We start from the raw sequence: 13,098 nt of genomic DNA on the forward strand, positions 1-13,098 counted from the left end.
TCAATGGTGAAAATCTGAAAGCATTTCCTCTAAGATTAGGAACAAGACAAGGGTGCCCACTGTTGTCACTGTTATTCAACATAGTTTTGGAAGCTCTAGCTATGCCAATCAGAAAAGAAAAATAAATAAAAGGAATCCAGACTGGAAAAGAAGAAGTAAAACTCTCACTGTCTGCAAATGGCATGATACTATACATAGAAAACCCTAAAGATACTATCTGAAAATTACTAAAGCTAATCAGTGAATTTAGTAAAGTCACAGGATACAAAATTAATGCACAGAAATCACTTGCATCCCTGAACACTAACAATGAAAAAGAAATTAAGGAATCAATCCCATTTACCACTGTAACAAAAAGAATAAAATATCTATGAATAAACCTACCCAAGCAGACAAAAGTGCTTTATACAGAAAACTGTAAGACACTGATAAAAGAAATCAAAGATGACACAAACAGATGAAGACATGTTCCTTGCTCCTGGATCGCAAGAGTCAGTATTGTGAAAATGACTATACTACCAAATGCAACCTACAGATTCAATGCAATCCCTATCAAATTACCAAGGACGTTTTCCACAGAACTAGAACAAAAAATCCACAATTTGTGTGGAAACACAAAAGACTCTGAATAGCCAAAGCAATCTTGGGATATAAGGTTGGAGCTGGAGGAATCAACCTTCTTGACTTCAGATTATACTGCTGCTGCTGCTGCTGCTAAGTCGCTTCAGTCGTGTCCGACTCTGTGCGACCCCATAGACGGCAGCCCACCAGGCTCCCCCATCCCTGGGATTCTCCAGGCAAGAACACTGGAGTGGGTTGCCATTTCCTTCTCCAATGTGTGAAAGTGAAAAGTGAAAGTGAAGTCGCTCAGTCGTGTCTGACCCTTAGCGACCCCAAGGACTGCAGCCTACCAGGCTCCTCCATCCATGGGATTTTCTATGCAAGAGTACTGGAGTGGCTTGCCATTGCCTTCTCTTCAGATTATAGTACAAACCTCCAATCATCGAGACAGTATGGTCCTGGCAAAAAAGCAGATATATAGACCAATGGAACAAGATAGAAAGACCAGAGATAGACCCATGCACCTATGGGGACCTTGTCTTTGAAACGGGAGGCAAGAATATACAATGTGGAAAAGACAATCTCTTCAACAAGTGGTGCTGTGAAAACTGGACAACTATGTGTAAAGAATAATATTAGAACACTTTCAAACACCACACACAAAGGTAAACTCAAAATGGATTGAGGACCTAAATGTAAGATCAGAAACTATAAACTCTTAGGGGAAAACATAGGCAGAACCCTCTATGACATAAATCACAGCAAGATCCTCTATTACTCATCTCCTAGAGTAATGGAAATAAAAACAAAAATAAATAAGTGGATTATAGTTAAACTTAAAAGTTTTTGCACAGCAAAGGAAACTATAAGCAAGGCGAAAAGAAAACCCTCAGAATGGGAGAATATAATAACAAATGAAACAGAAGGCAAAGGATAAATTTCCAAAATATGCAAGCATCTCATGCTATTCAATAGCAGAAAAACGAAAGACCCAATCAAAAAGTGGGCAAAAGACCTAAACAGACCTATCTTCAAAGAAGACGTATAGATGACTAATAAACACATGAAAAGATGGTCAACATTGTTCTTTATTCAGTTCAGTTGCTCAGTCATGTCTGACTCTGTGAATTTTCACTTTTTATTAGAGAAACGCAAATCAACACTACAATGAAACACCACCTCACACCAGTCAGAATGACTATCACCAAAAAAACTACAATGAAAGCTTGAAAGGATGAAAAGAAAAGGGAACCGTCTTGTACTGTTAGTGGGAATGTAAATTGAAACAGCCATTATGGAAGACAGTATGGAGATTCCTTTAATAACTGGAATAAATCTAGCCCAACAATCCCACTACTGGTTATATACCCTGAGAAAACCATAATCGAAAAAGACACATGTACCCCAATGTTCATTGCAGCACTGTTTACAATAGCTATGACGAGGAAACAATCTAGACATCCTTTGACAGATGGATGGTAAAGAAGCTGTGGTATATATACACAATGGAATGTTACTCAACCATGAAAATGAACACATTTGAGTCAGTGCCAATGAGGTGGATGAACCTAGAGCCTACTATATAGAGTGAAGTAAGTCAGAAAAACAAATATCGTATATTAACACACATACATGGAATCTAGAAAGATAGTACTGATGAACCTATTTGGAGGGCAGCAGTCCAGACACAGACATAGAGAACAGACTTATGGACCCGGGGGTGGGGTGGGGAGAAGAAGAGGGTGGGACGAATGGAGAGAGTAGCGTGGCAACATATCCACTACCATATGTAACATGTATGACCAGTCGGAACTTGCTGTATGACTCAGGGAACTCACCCTGGGGCTCTGTGAACATAGAGGGGTGGGATAGTGTGAAAAGTGGGAAGGAGGTTCAAGAGGGAGGAGACATATGTATACCAAAGGCTGATTCATGCTGATGTATGGCAGAAACCAACACAATGTTATAAAGCAGTTATCCTTTATTGAAAAATAAATACATTTAAGACAATGAGAACAATCAGTAAGAGCTAAACTAACAAAAGAGCTTCCGAGGTGGCGCTAGTGGTAAAGAACCCACTTGCCAATGCAAGCAGACACAGAGACGCGGGATGGATCCCTGGGTTGGAAAGGTCCCCTGGGAGGAGGACATGGCAACTCACTCCAGTATTCTTGTCAGGAGTGTTCCATTGACAGAGAAGCCTGGTAGGCTGCAGTCTACAGGATTGCACAGAGCTGGACATACCTGAAGCAACTTAGCGTGCATGTAAACTGACTGAACAAACTTAGCATGCATGCAAACTAACATAGCAAAACAAACAAACAAAAAAAGGAAAATAAAAAGGGAAAAAATGGAAGAAAACAAACTCACAAAAGCAATAAAAAATATACAATAAAGTTAAAAGCAAACAAAAACATAAATAAAATATAATGTAAAAATAAAACATTAAAAAATATATATAAATTAAATGTATATATAACAAAAATAAGAAAATAGAAGCAACACCAGTGAATGGACAAAACAAGATAAAGAAAAGAATAATACGAATAAGAATATTTTCCTGGGGCTTCCTCAGTCAGTTCCTCAGTGACACAGAGCCAATTCTTGCTTCCCCGGAAGGCCCTCCGATATCTCTAGGTAAGTCTGTGAACCTACTGTGGGCACTGTGGGACCAGTCTACACTCTGATCTGGCCCAGCTCCCACATGTACTTGCCCTCAAAGTTCCCTGCTGTTATGTATAAATAGGTCTGAAATGTGGGAATACTCATTGTTCAGGTATTCCATGTATGCAAGATTTGCCAAACTGACCTGTGGGATTTACTCCATGACTTGTGCAGCTGCATGGAAAGATTTCCTTTCTTCTCTCTTAGTTGCACCACCCCCAAGGCTCAGCTTCGGTTTTGACCAAACCTTTTAATGTATGCACCCTCACGTATCTTTTTCCTGCTCTGGTGGGAGGGAGTCAAAGCAGGGATTGAATGAGGCTCACTTAAATGCAGGCAGTTGGGTAGCCTATGGTGGCCACAGCTGGAGTGCAGTGTAGGTGAGTTGTGGTGGGGACTGGTAGAAAGTTGAAACAGACTGCAGTTGGTCACTTTGGATGGAGTCCCTTCTGGTGCCTTGGAGGCTGGGGCTGGAGAGTGGGGAGCAGTGTTGCCCTCCCATGCACCATTCAACAATGGTGCCTTATTTCCTAAGCTGACCAGGATTCCTCCAGGACCATTCCCAGCTGTGGAGCCCCTCACTCCCATCCCTTCTGCTGTGTCTATGCAGCAAACAGCAGTCCTCTCCCAGGATTCTCTCTCTTAACCCAACACTTTAGTGCTCAGTCCCTGCATGCATTGAGGATTTCCATCTCAGGCAGAGGCACTCAGGGCAGATTCACAAGGAGGCTCTGGGATGGATGGTGCTCAGGACTCCAGAGTCTACAGTGTTGGAATAGGCCTTGGCTTGAGGAGCAGGCCAGCTGCTCAGATGGGTGCCCCACTAGGTGCCTGGGAGCCCAAAGAAGCTGGCAGGTGGAGAAATGGGTTGTAATGGTGGCCCTGCCCCTTGCAGGCCACTCAACAATGATGCCTAACTTCTATGGGGTCCCGAGCTTTTTTCACAATTTTTTCTGGTTGTGGAGCTGCTTACTCCTGTCCTTTCAGGCTATCTTTCCATAGCCAGCAGCTGTCCCCTCCCTGGGTCCATACTCCAAACTCTACTTTCCAGCACCTAGACCACCTCTGCAGCAAGCAATTCACAACTCAGACTGGGACGCACAGAGCTGTGGTTATAGGCCCTGTGTGTAGCTCTTACTTGTCCTGCCTCCTGTTCTGCCATCTTGACTCCTCCCCTGTTTTTAAATTAACTTGAAATGCTCTGCTTTGGCTATTTCTCACATCCCTAGAGCACTCACATGCAGACCCAGGAGCCTGATTTCCACATATTGGACCAGTCCCCTTGGTTTGTACCTGCCGTGGCCTCTGTCAGGAACAGACACACTGGTCACAGGCCTCCCAAGCTGCGTCACTTACGATTTCTGTAACCCCTTCCCCTCTTTGTGGCTGTGTGTGTTCCGCTTGCCTTCTGAAGGTCATCCTGCATGCCTCCTCCTAGAAGTCTTCTTGCTTTTTTTTTTCCGTTTTCACATGTTCTGTTTTGTTATCTTTGGTGAAAGAAAATGTTTCTTAAGAGCCTCTGTACTGTAGCATAAACAATCAGCAATGAAGTGATTTCTGCTTCCATCTCCCCCCATTGGAGTTTGGACTCCTCTAATACAATGACTTTTCCTCCCGTTTTTGTATCCCAAAGACAAACAGTTGCACATAGTTGACACACATTATACATCTGTTGAATGTTGACATAATATTGGAAGACACACTCAGGAAATCTCTAGGACAGTTTGATCCTCAGCTGCCAGGTGGCACCAATGCTCAGGTGCTGTGGGAGAGCTGGGAAAAGTGAAAGCAAAAGTGTTAGTTGCTCGGTGGTATCAGACTCCTTGTGACCCCGTGGACTATAGCCTGCCAGGCCCCTCTGTCCATGGAATTCTCTAGGCAAGAATACTGGAGTGGGTAACCATTCCCTTCTTTAGGGTATTTTGCTGACCCAGGGATAGAAACTGGGTTTCCTTCAAGGCAGGCAGATTCTTTACCCTCTGAGCCACCAGGGAAGCCAGATAGTTGGGAAAGAAGATGCTTTGAGGGATGTTTGAATGTTGGTGACAACTGGTTCTGGTGGGTCGTGAAGTCATTCCCTTTTCTCTCCAAGACTTACTGCTTGGACTTCTGAGAGGACTATTTCAAAATCCCATGGACTGGATGGCATAAACTTCAGAAATTACTTTTCTCATAGATCTGGAGGCTGTGAAGTCCAAAATCAGGCTACTGTTGATGTCCTTTTTGGTGAGGTCTGTCTTCCAGGATTGCTGTCTTCTTGCTGTATCCTTACATGAAGGACAGGGAAAACTCTGCTCTCTCCTCCTCTTCTAATGAGGGAATGAATCTCATCCTGGGGCTCTACCCTCATGACTTGATCATAAAGTAACCACCTTCCGAAGGGCCACCTCCTGAAACCAACACATTGTGGGTTATGGCTTCAACATATGAATTGTGTGGAGATACAAATATTCAGCTTTGGGAGAAATATCAATAACCTCAGATATGCAGATGACACCACCCTTATGGCAGAAAGTAAAGAGGAACTAAAAAGCCTCTTGATGAAAGTGAAGGAGGAGAGTGAAAAGTTTGGCTTGAAGCTCAACATTCAGAAAACGAAGATCATGGCATCTGGTCCCATCACTTCATGGGAAATAGATGGGGAAGCAGTGGAAACAGTGTCAGACTTTATTTTTTGGGGCTCCAAAATCACTGCAGATGCTGATTTCAGCCATGAAATTAAAAGACACTTACTCCTTGGAAGGAAAGTTATGACCAACCTAGATAGTGTATTAAAAAGCAGAGACATTACTTTGCCAACCAAGGTCCATCTACTCAAGGCTATGGTTTTTCCAGTGGTCATGTATGGATGTGAGAACTGGACTGTGAAGAAAACTGATCGCTGAAGAATTGATGTTTTTGAACTGTGGTGCTGGAGAAGACTCTTGAGAGTCCCTTGGACTGCAAGGAGATCCAACCAGTCCATTCTAAAGGAAATCAATCCTGGGTGTTCATTGGAAGGACTGATGCTGAAGCTGAAACTCCAATACTTTGGCCACCTCATGTAATGAGTTGACTCACTGGAAAAGACTCTGATGCTGGGAGGGATTGGGGGTGGGAGGAGATGGGGACGACAGAGAATGAGATGGCTGGATGGCATCACCGACTCAATGGACATGAGTTTGAGTGAACTCTGGGAGTTGATGATGGACAGGGAGGCCTGGCGTGCTGTGATTCATGGGGTTGCAAATAGTCGGACACGACTGAATGACTGAACTGAACTAAACTGAACTCAGGGGCTTATAGGTGTGGTTAGAACTAGATGCTCGGGGGGAGGTGGGGTATGGATTGAAGGTGAAGCCTTCATTCAGATGTAAAGATACAGCCTGGATTCAGGCATTAGGGGTCAGGTCTCTGGGCAATATGAGCCCAGGTGAGAAGTCATAGTGGGATACCTACGTGGAGGGTTTATGTTCATGATTACGGTGGTGAGAATGGTTAATACTTTGGGGTGGGATTTAGATTCATGTGGGAGATAGTACAGGCTTGGCAGTATGGTGGGTACCACTGGCTTCGGGGGACACTTGAGAATTCCATGTCTCAGATCTGAGCTCTTGATCCAGATAAGAGACCTCTGAGGTGGAGCTGCCACAGAGAGGAGGGTGAGGAGACTGGCTTTCCCAATTTCTCTGTCTCCTTGTCATTCCTCACTTCATTTCCTTTGTGGGAAGTTTTTGTTTTGTTTTACTTGCCCTGTTTTTCTATAGAATGTGGACAGGCTCATTCCTGTGTCTCAGGTCAGTTTGGAGACAGCCTGGGCTGATGGATGCATAGCACTCTGGAACTTGTAGGGCGCTTCCTGCCTTGTTTTCATCCTGCCTTCCCTGTTGTGTGACCCTGAACCTCTGATTTCTCATGAGCCCAATGAGGATCTTAATATTGTAAGGATTAAATAAAATAAGCTATGACTCAGTGGTAAAATAAATATTTGTCAAATAGTACCCATTTGAAAGCAATTCAACATTTATTGGTTTACTTTACGAGACAATAGGGACACAAAGAGAACAATTTATTATGTTCTCTGTGGAAGAGACCCTTGATGGCAAAGATCTCATACATATTTAAAAATTCAAGTAAATATTTATAGAAAAAGAGAATATCTTTTCCAACTTTGTTTACCATAGCCACTTTCTTCAAGGGTAACACTCTTGTTTTCTTACAATTAATAGTAATAGTTTCAAATCTAAATTTGCTGGATGTTTAGAAACATCAATATTTTTTGAGCCACTAAGTAATATTGACTCAAAAGATGTGTGCCAGTTTCAGCAGTGTCACATGTGAAAAACATGGGTGCAGGGATTTGACACACAGGATACCATCACTTCTCTCCCCAAAGCCCGCACAGCAGCAGACTTGACGATGGCCTCCTTTGCAGTCTGCTCTCTGCATCTTAGTTCAAGCTGCTTCTGCCCCCTGGAGTGTCCTTTCCTCCCACTCCTAAGTCAGATGAGTGAAATCCTGGCCCTGGGTTGAGGTGTAGCTCAAGGCATCGCTTGTCCTTGAAGTTTTCCAGACTGTTCCCTTGACCACTCAGTGCTTTTGTGTTTAATAGTGTCGGCCCCCCACTGAAGTGTGCTCTGTCCCCACATTCTCCCTGCTGGAAGATGACATTCCTATGGGAGTGCTTGTATGTTCCTCACCTGTTACCACCATGAGGCCTTAGTCTGTGTTCAGTAAATTTTTTTTTCCAATTTAATGCCACCATATTTAATTACATGTTTTGCAATGGAATAAAGCTGAGGAAGGGTTATCTTGAGTGTTAAGAAAGCAGACATAGCTATGCTCTAATAAACCGATGGGCTCACGGTATTTCCAACAGTTTCACAAGGTTTATCTTTGATGATACAGATGCACATTGTCTTAATTTAATGGAATTATCTAAAAAGGAAAGGAGAATTATTTTTTATAGACTTATCACAGATTTGATAGAATTACCATTAAGTCAAAGTTGTAGGACACGAGCAGAGCATTTGTTCTACATTTAATTGTGTGTGTGTGTGTATGTGTGTGTGTGTCTAAAAGGAAATACTTAACTTTAAGTGCATTTTATATCACATGTCACCCACGAACATCCTGCACCCTACAACTGAAAGAAGGCATTGAAGAAACCTTGGAAGAGTTATGTCTCAGGACTCACAATTAACCTATGAGAACTTAGAACCTTAACTGGGTTCGAAAGCGTTTCCCAAAGTTTTGGCATAGATTTTCTCCCTTGTTCTTTAGGCATTTAAAAACATTCCATGCAATTAAGAGTTTATTGTCATGTTAAGACACACTTATTTTAAAGCTTTAATTTTAAACTCTCTGTCTATAAATTGATCTATGCAAAATTACTTTCTAGTAATTTAACTTTCATCATTTTGGATGCGTAAGGTCTCCAAAGGGAGACCTCTGTCATGCATCTTATAGCACTTAGCTGCATATGTGATTATTTCTGACAACACTGAAGACTTCTATCAGAGACAGAACAGCACACTGCAGCCAGCATCTGCCCCTGGGTAAGTCAAAATTCTGACTGTCAATGAGCATGTTCAAACTCATCATGTACAAAAGCAGGGAATGCCTGTATAGAAGTAGCAAGCTGCTATGTATTCTGTGCACAACCTCTTTGTTCTGGAGAAATCTAAATTATTTGCCTCAGATTTCAAGAAAAAATGACATAATGCTACAGAAGAGAAACCACAACATAAAATAAAGGAGAAACCAGAACAGAGTTAAAGTCAATTTTTCCCTCTTTGAAGTTTTGGTGAATTACAACATTATGTGAGTTTCAAAAGTACAGCACGATGATTTGATATTTTTATAGATTACACTCCAAGGTTATTATAAATGCTGACCATATTTGCTGTGCTGTACATCTCATCCTTGTAGCTTGTAACATAATATGCCTAGTAGTTTGTGCCTTTAATCCTCTTCCCCATTTTGTTCTTACCTTACCTGCTTCCCTCTCATAATCTCTAGTCTGTTCTCTATATCTGTGAGTCAGCTTCTGTTTTGTCATGTTTGATTTAAGACTGAGCAGATGGCAGTGCCGATAGCCACACTGTTTCAGATGCATCACTTTCCTTGAAAATCTATTCAATATATATTCATATGCTGTGCTGGTAGGAAGACACACTGAAATGGCTGACCCCAAAGGCGAATATTCTTTTGACCAGAATAGTGGAATTATTATTGTCCTAGCTATCAATGAAGCAAACAGAGCCATCTGTCAGGCAAAGCAAACACACACATAAATTTCAGAAAGTACAGTTGCCATGACAGGATTTGGACTGAATTACTAACTAGGACTGTGAAATATGGTTTGATCTTGTATGTAATGGATGTCTCTGAGGGATTCCCTAATTAGCATTAATCTTCTTAAACTATATACTCACATTTCTTCTTCAGTAGATCATTGAACTGCATTCTGCACAAACCAGATGGATGTGGGCACTGGGAAGAACAAACTGTTTTTTCCAGTTTGATACAGTATTGACACGGTGACACATCAGTTTCAAAAATGGATATTCTTGATACTAGGTCCCAAACATCTAAACTAAGCTTAAACTCTATTAAGGGCTATTATAAAATAAGAAATTTCAGCAAGCTATAAGAATACTAATATTGAGCTAACAATAACCTATTTTCTATCAGTTGATTTGCTGAAGTCCACATGAAATAAAATTACTCTATTTACTACAGATAAAAGCTTCCATGTTCTTCAAAGAGGAGTTGCTGCTGCTGCTGCTGCTAAGTCGCTTCAGTAGTGTCCGACTCTGTGCGACCCCATAGACGGCAGCCCACCAGGCTCCCCCATTGCTGGGATTCTCCAGGCAAGAATACTGGAGTGAGTTGCCGTGTCCTTCTCCAATGAATGAAAGTGAAAAGTGAAAGTGAAGTCGCTCAGTCGCGTACGACTCTTAGCGACCCCATGGACTGCAGCCTACCAGGCTCCTCCGTCCATGGGATTTTCCAGGCAAGAGTACTGGAGTGGGTCGCCATTGCCTTCTCCGCAAAGAGGAGTTAATGGACCCTTATTCGGAATCTCTAGAGGAAATAGTTATATTGGTCAATGTTTCTTCTCCTCCCGCAACATTCCCAAATGCAAAATATTTATTATTTTTTACCAACTCTTTTCTTCATTTAACTATTAACCAGCAAATTCTCTAACAACCAAAAGATTCAAACTGCTCTAGATAAACCTTTCAGTTCAGTTGAGTCACTCAGTTGTGTTTGACTCTTTGTGACCCAATGGACTATAAAATGCCAGGCTTCCAAGTTCAACACCAACTCCCAGAGTTTGCTTAAACTCATGTCCAGTGAGTCGGTGATGCCTTCCAACCACCTCATCCTCTGTCGTCCCCTTCTCCTCCTGCCTTCAATCTTTCCCAGCATCAGGGTCTTTTCCAATGAGTCAGTTCTTCGCATCAAGTGTCCAAAGTGTTGGAGTTTCAGCTTCAGCATCAGCCCTTCCAGTGAATATTCAGAACTGATTTCCTTTGGGATGGACTGGTTGGATCTCCTTGCAGTCCAAGGGACTCTCAAGAGTTTTCTCCAACACCACAGTTCAAAAGCATCAATTCTTCCACTTTTGAAGACTTCAGCTTTCTGAAGTCTTTCTGAAGTCAAAACTCAGCTTTCTTTATCGTCCAACTATCACATCTATTCATGACTACTGAAAAAACCATAGCCTTGACTCAATGGATCTTTGTTGGCAAAGTAATGTCTCTGCTTTTAATATGCTGTCTAGATTGGTCATAGCTTTTCTTCCAAGGAGCAAACGTCTTTTAAATTCATGGTTGCAGTCACCATCTGCAGTGATTTTGGAGCCCCCCAAAATAAAGTCTCTCATTTCTTTCATTGTTTCCCCATCTATTTGCCATAAAGTGATGGGATGAGATGCCATGATCTTAGTTTCTTGAATGTGGAGTTTTAAGCCCAGCTGTTTCACTCTCCTCTCATTTTCATCATGAGGCTCTTCAGTTCTTCTTCAGTTTCTGTCACTGAGGGTGGTGTCTTCTGCATATATGTGGTTCTTGACATTCCTCCCAGCAATCTTGATTCCAGCTTGTGGTTCCAGCCCAGCATTTCACATGACGTACTCTGCATATAAGTTAAAAAAGCAGGGTGACAATATACAGTCTTGACGTACTCCTTTCTCAATTTGGAATCAGTCTGTTGTCCATGTCCAATTCTAACTGTTACTTCTTGACCTGCACAGATTTCTCAGGAGGCAGGTCAGGTGGTCTGGTATTCCCATCTCTTGAAGAATTATCCACTGTTTGTTGTGATCACACAGTCAAAATCTTTGGCATAGTCAATATAGCAGAAGTAGATGTTTTGCTGGAACACTCTTGACTTTTTGATGATCCAAGGGATATTGGAAATTTGACCTCTGATTCCTCTGCCTTTTCTAAATCCAACTTGAACGTCTGAAATTTCATGGTTCACGTGCTGTTGAAGCCTGGCTTGGAGAATTTTAAACATTATTTTGCTAGCGTGTGAGATAAGTACAATTGTGTGGTAATCTGAACATTCTTTGGGATTGACTTTCTTTGGGACTGGAATAAACACTGACCTTTTCCAGTCCTGTGGCCACTGCTGAGTTTTCCAAATTTGCTGGCATATTGAGTGCAGCACTTTCACAGCATCATCTTTTAGGATTTGAAATAGCTCAACTAGAATTCCATCACCTCCACTAGCTTTGTTCATAGTGATGCTTCCTAAGGCCCACTTGACTTCATGTTCCAGGATGTCTGGCTCTAGGTGGGTGATCACATCATCATGATTATCTGTGTTATGAAGATCTTTTTTTGTATAGTTCTTCTATGTATTCTCACCACCTCTTCTTAATATCTTCTGCTTCTGTTAGGACCATATCATTTCTGTCCTTTATTGGCCCATCTTTGAATGAATTGTACCCTTGGTATTCCTAATTTTCTTGAAGAAATCGATATTCTATCCCATTCTATTGTTTTCCTCTATTTCTTTGCATTGATCGCTGAGGAAGGCTTTCTTTTCTCTCCTTGTTATTTTTGGAACTCTTCATTCAAAAGGGTATATCTTTCCTTTTCTCCTTTGCTTTTCATTTCTCTTCTTTTCTCAGCTATTTACAAGGCCTCCTTAAACAACCATTTTGCTTTTTGCATTTCTTTTTTTGCAGTTTGTCTTGATCACTGCCTCCTTTACAATGTCACCAACCTCCATCCATAGTTTTTCAGGCACTCTGTCTATCAGATTTAATGAGCCTGTTAAGTTAACTGTGTGAGAGTGGTGGTTAGAAGCCTACCAGTAGGTTCTATGTGACCATCAGTCTCCTGGAAGTGGCCCTTATTAGCAGTAGAGAGGCACAGAGGGCACCTTGCTGACATTTCTCTGAAATGATGATGTTACTTCAAAGCTGAGGTTAGAGACAGGTGCTGGGTAAATCACGGGTTAACCATATCTTTGTAAATAGAGTGACATTGTCAGGGATTAAGAAGAGTTGGTGGTAGAATATATTATATACTTATTTATATTTATGTATATATTTTTATATGTGTACATATAACACATTTTATACATTTTATATGTATACTTGTGTATTTCATACATATATATAAACATATATGCATATATGTATAAAATGTATACGTTTTAAACACGCATATATATAGATGTCAACACTTTTCTGATTTCACTTAATGTTATATTCTATAAATCTTTTCAATCAGTATCTATAGTGCTTCCTGATATTCTTACAGGAGTGTAGTATCCAACCGTGGGAACATTCATAGTACAATTAAGGTGTCCCTAGTGACAAATCTTTAGATCATGTTCTATCATTTGATCTCAGAAACAATTCAACAAAAT

Source organism: Moschus berezovskii, chromosome 4 (genome assembly GCF_049115385.1).
Source record: "Moschus berezovskii isolate FMDL1 chromosome 4, NW_MosBer_1.0, whole genome shotgun sequence".
Taxonomy (NCBI): domain Eukaryota; kingdom Metazoa; phylum Chordata; class Mammalia; order Artiodactyla; family Moschidae; genus Moschus; species Moschus berezovskii.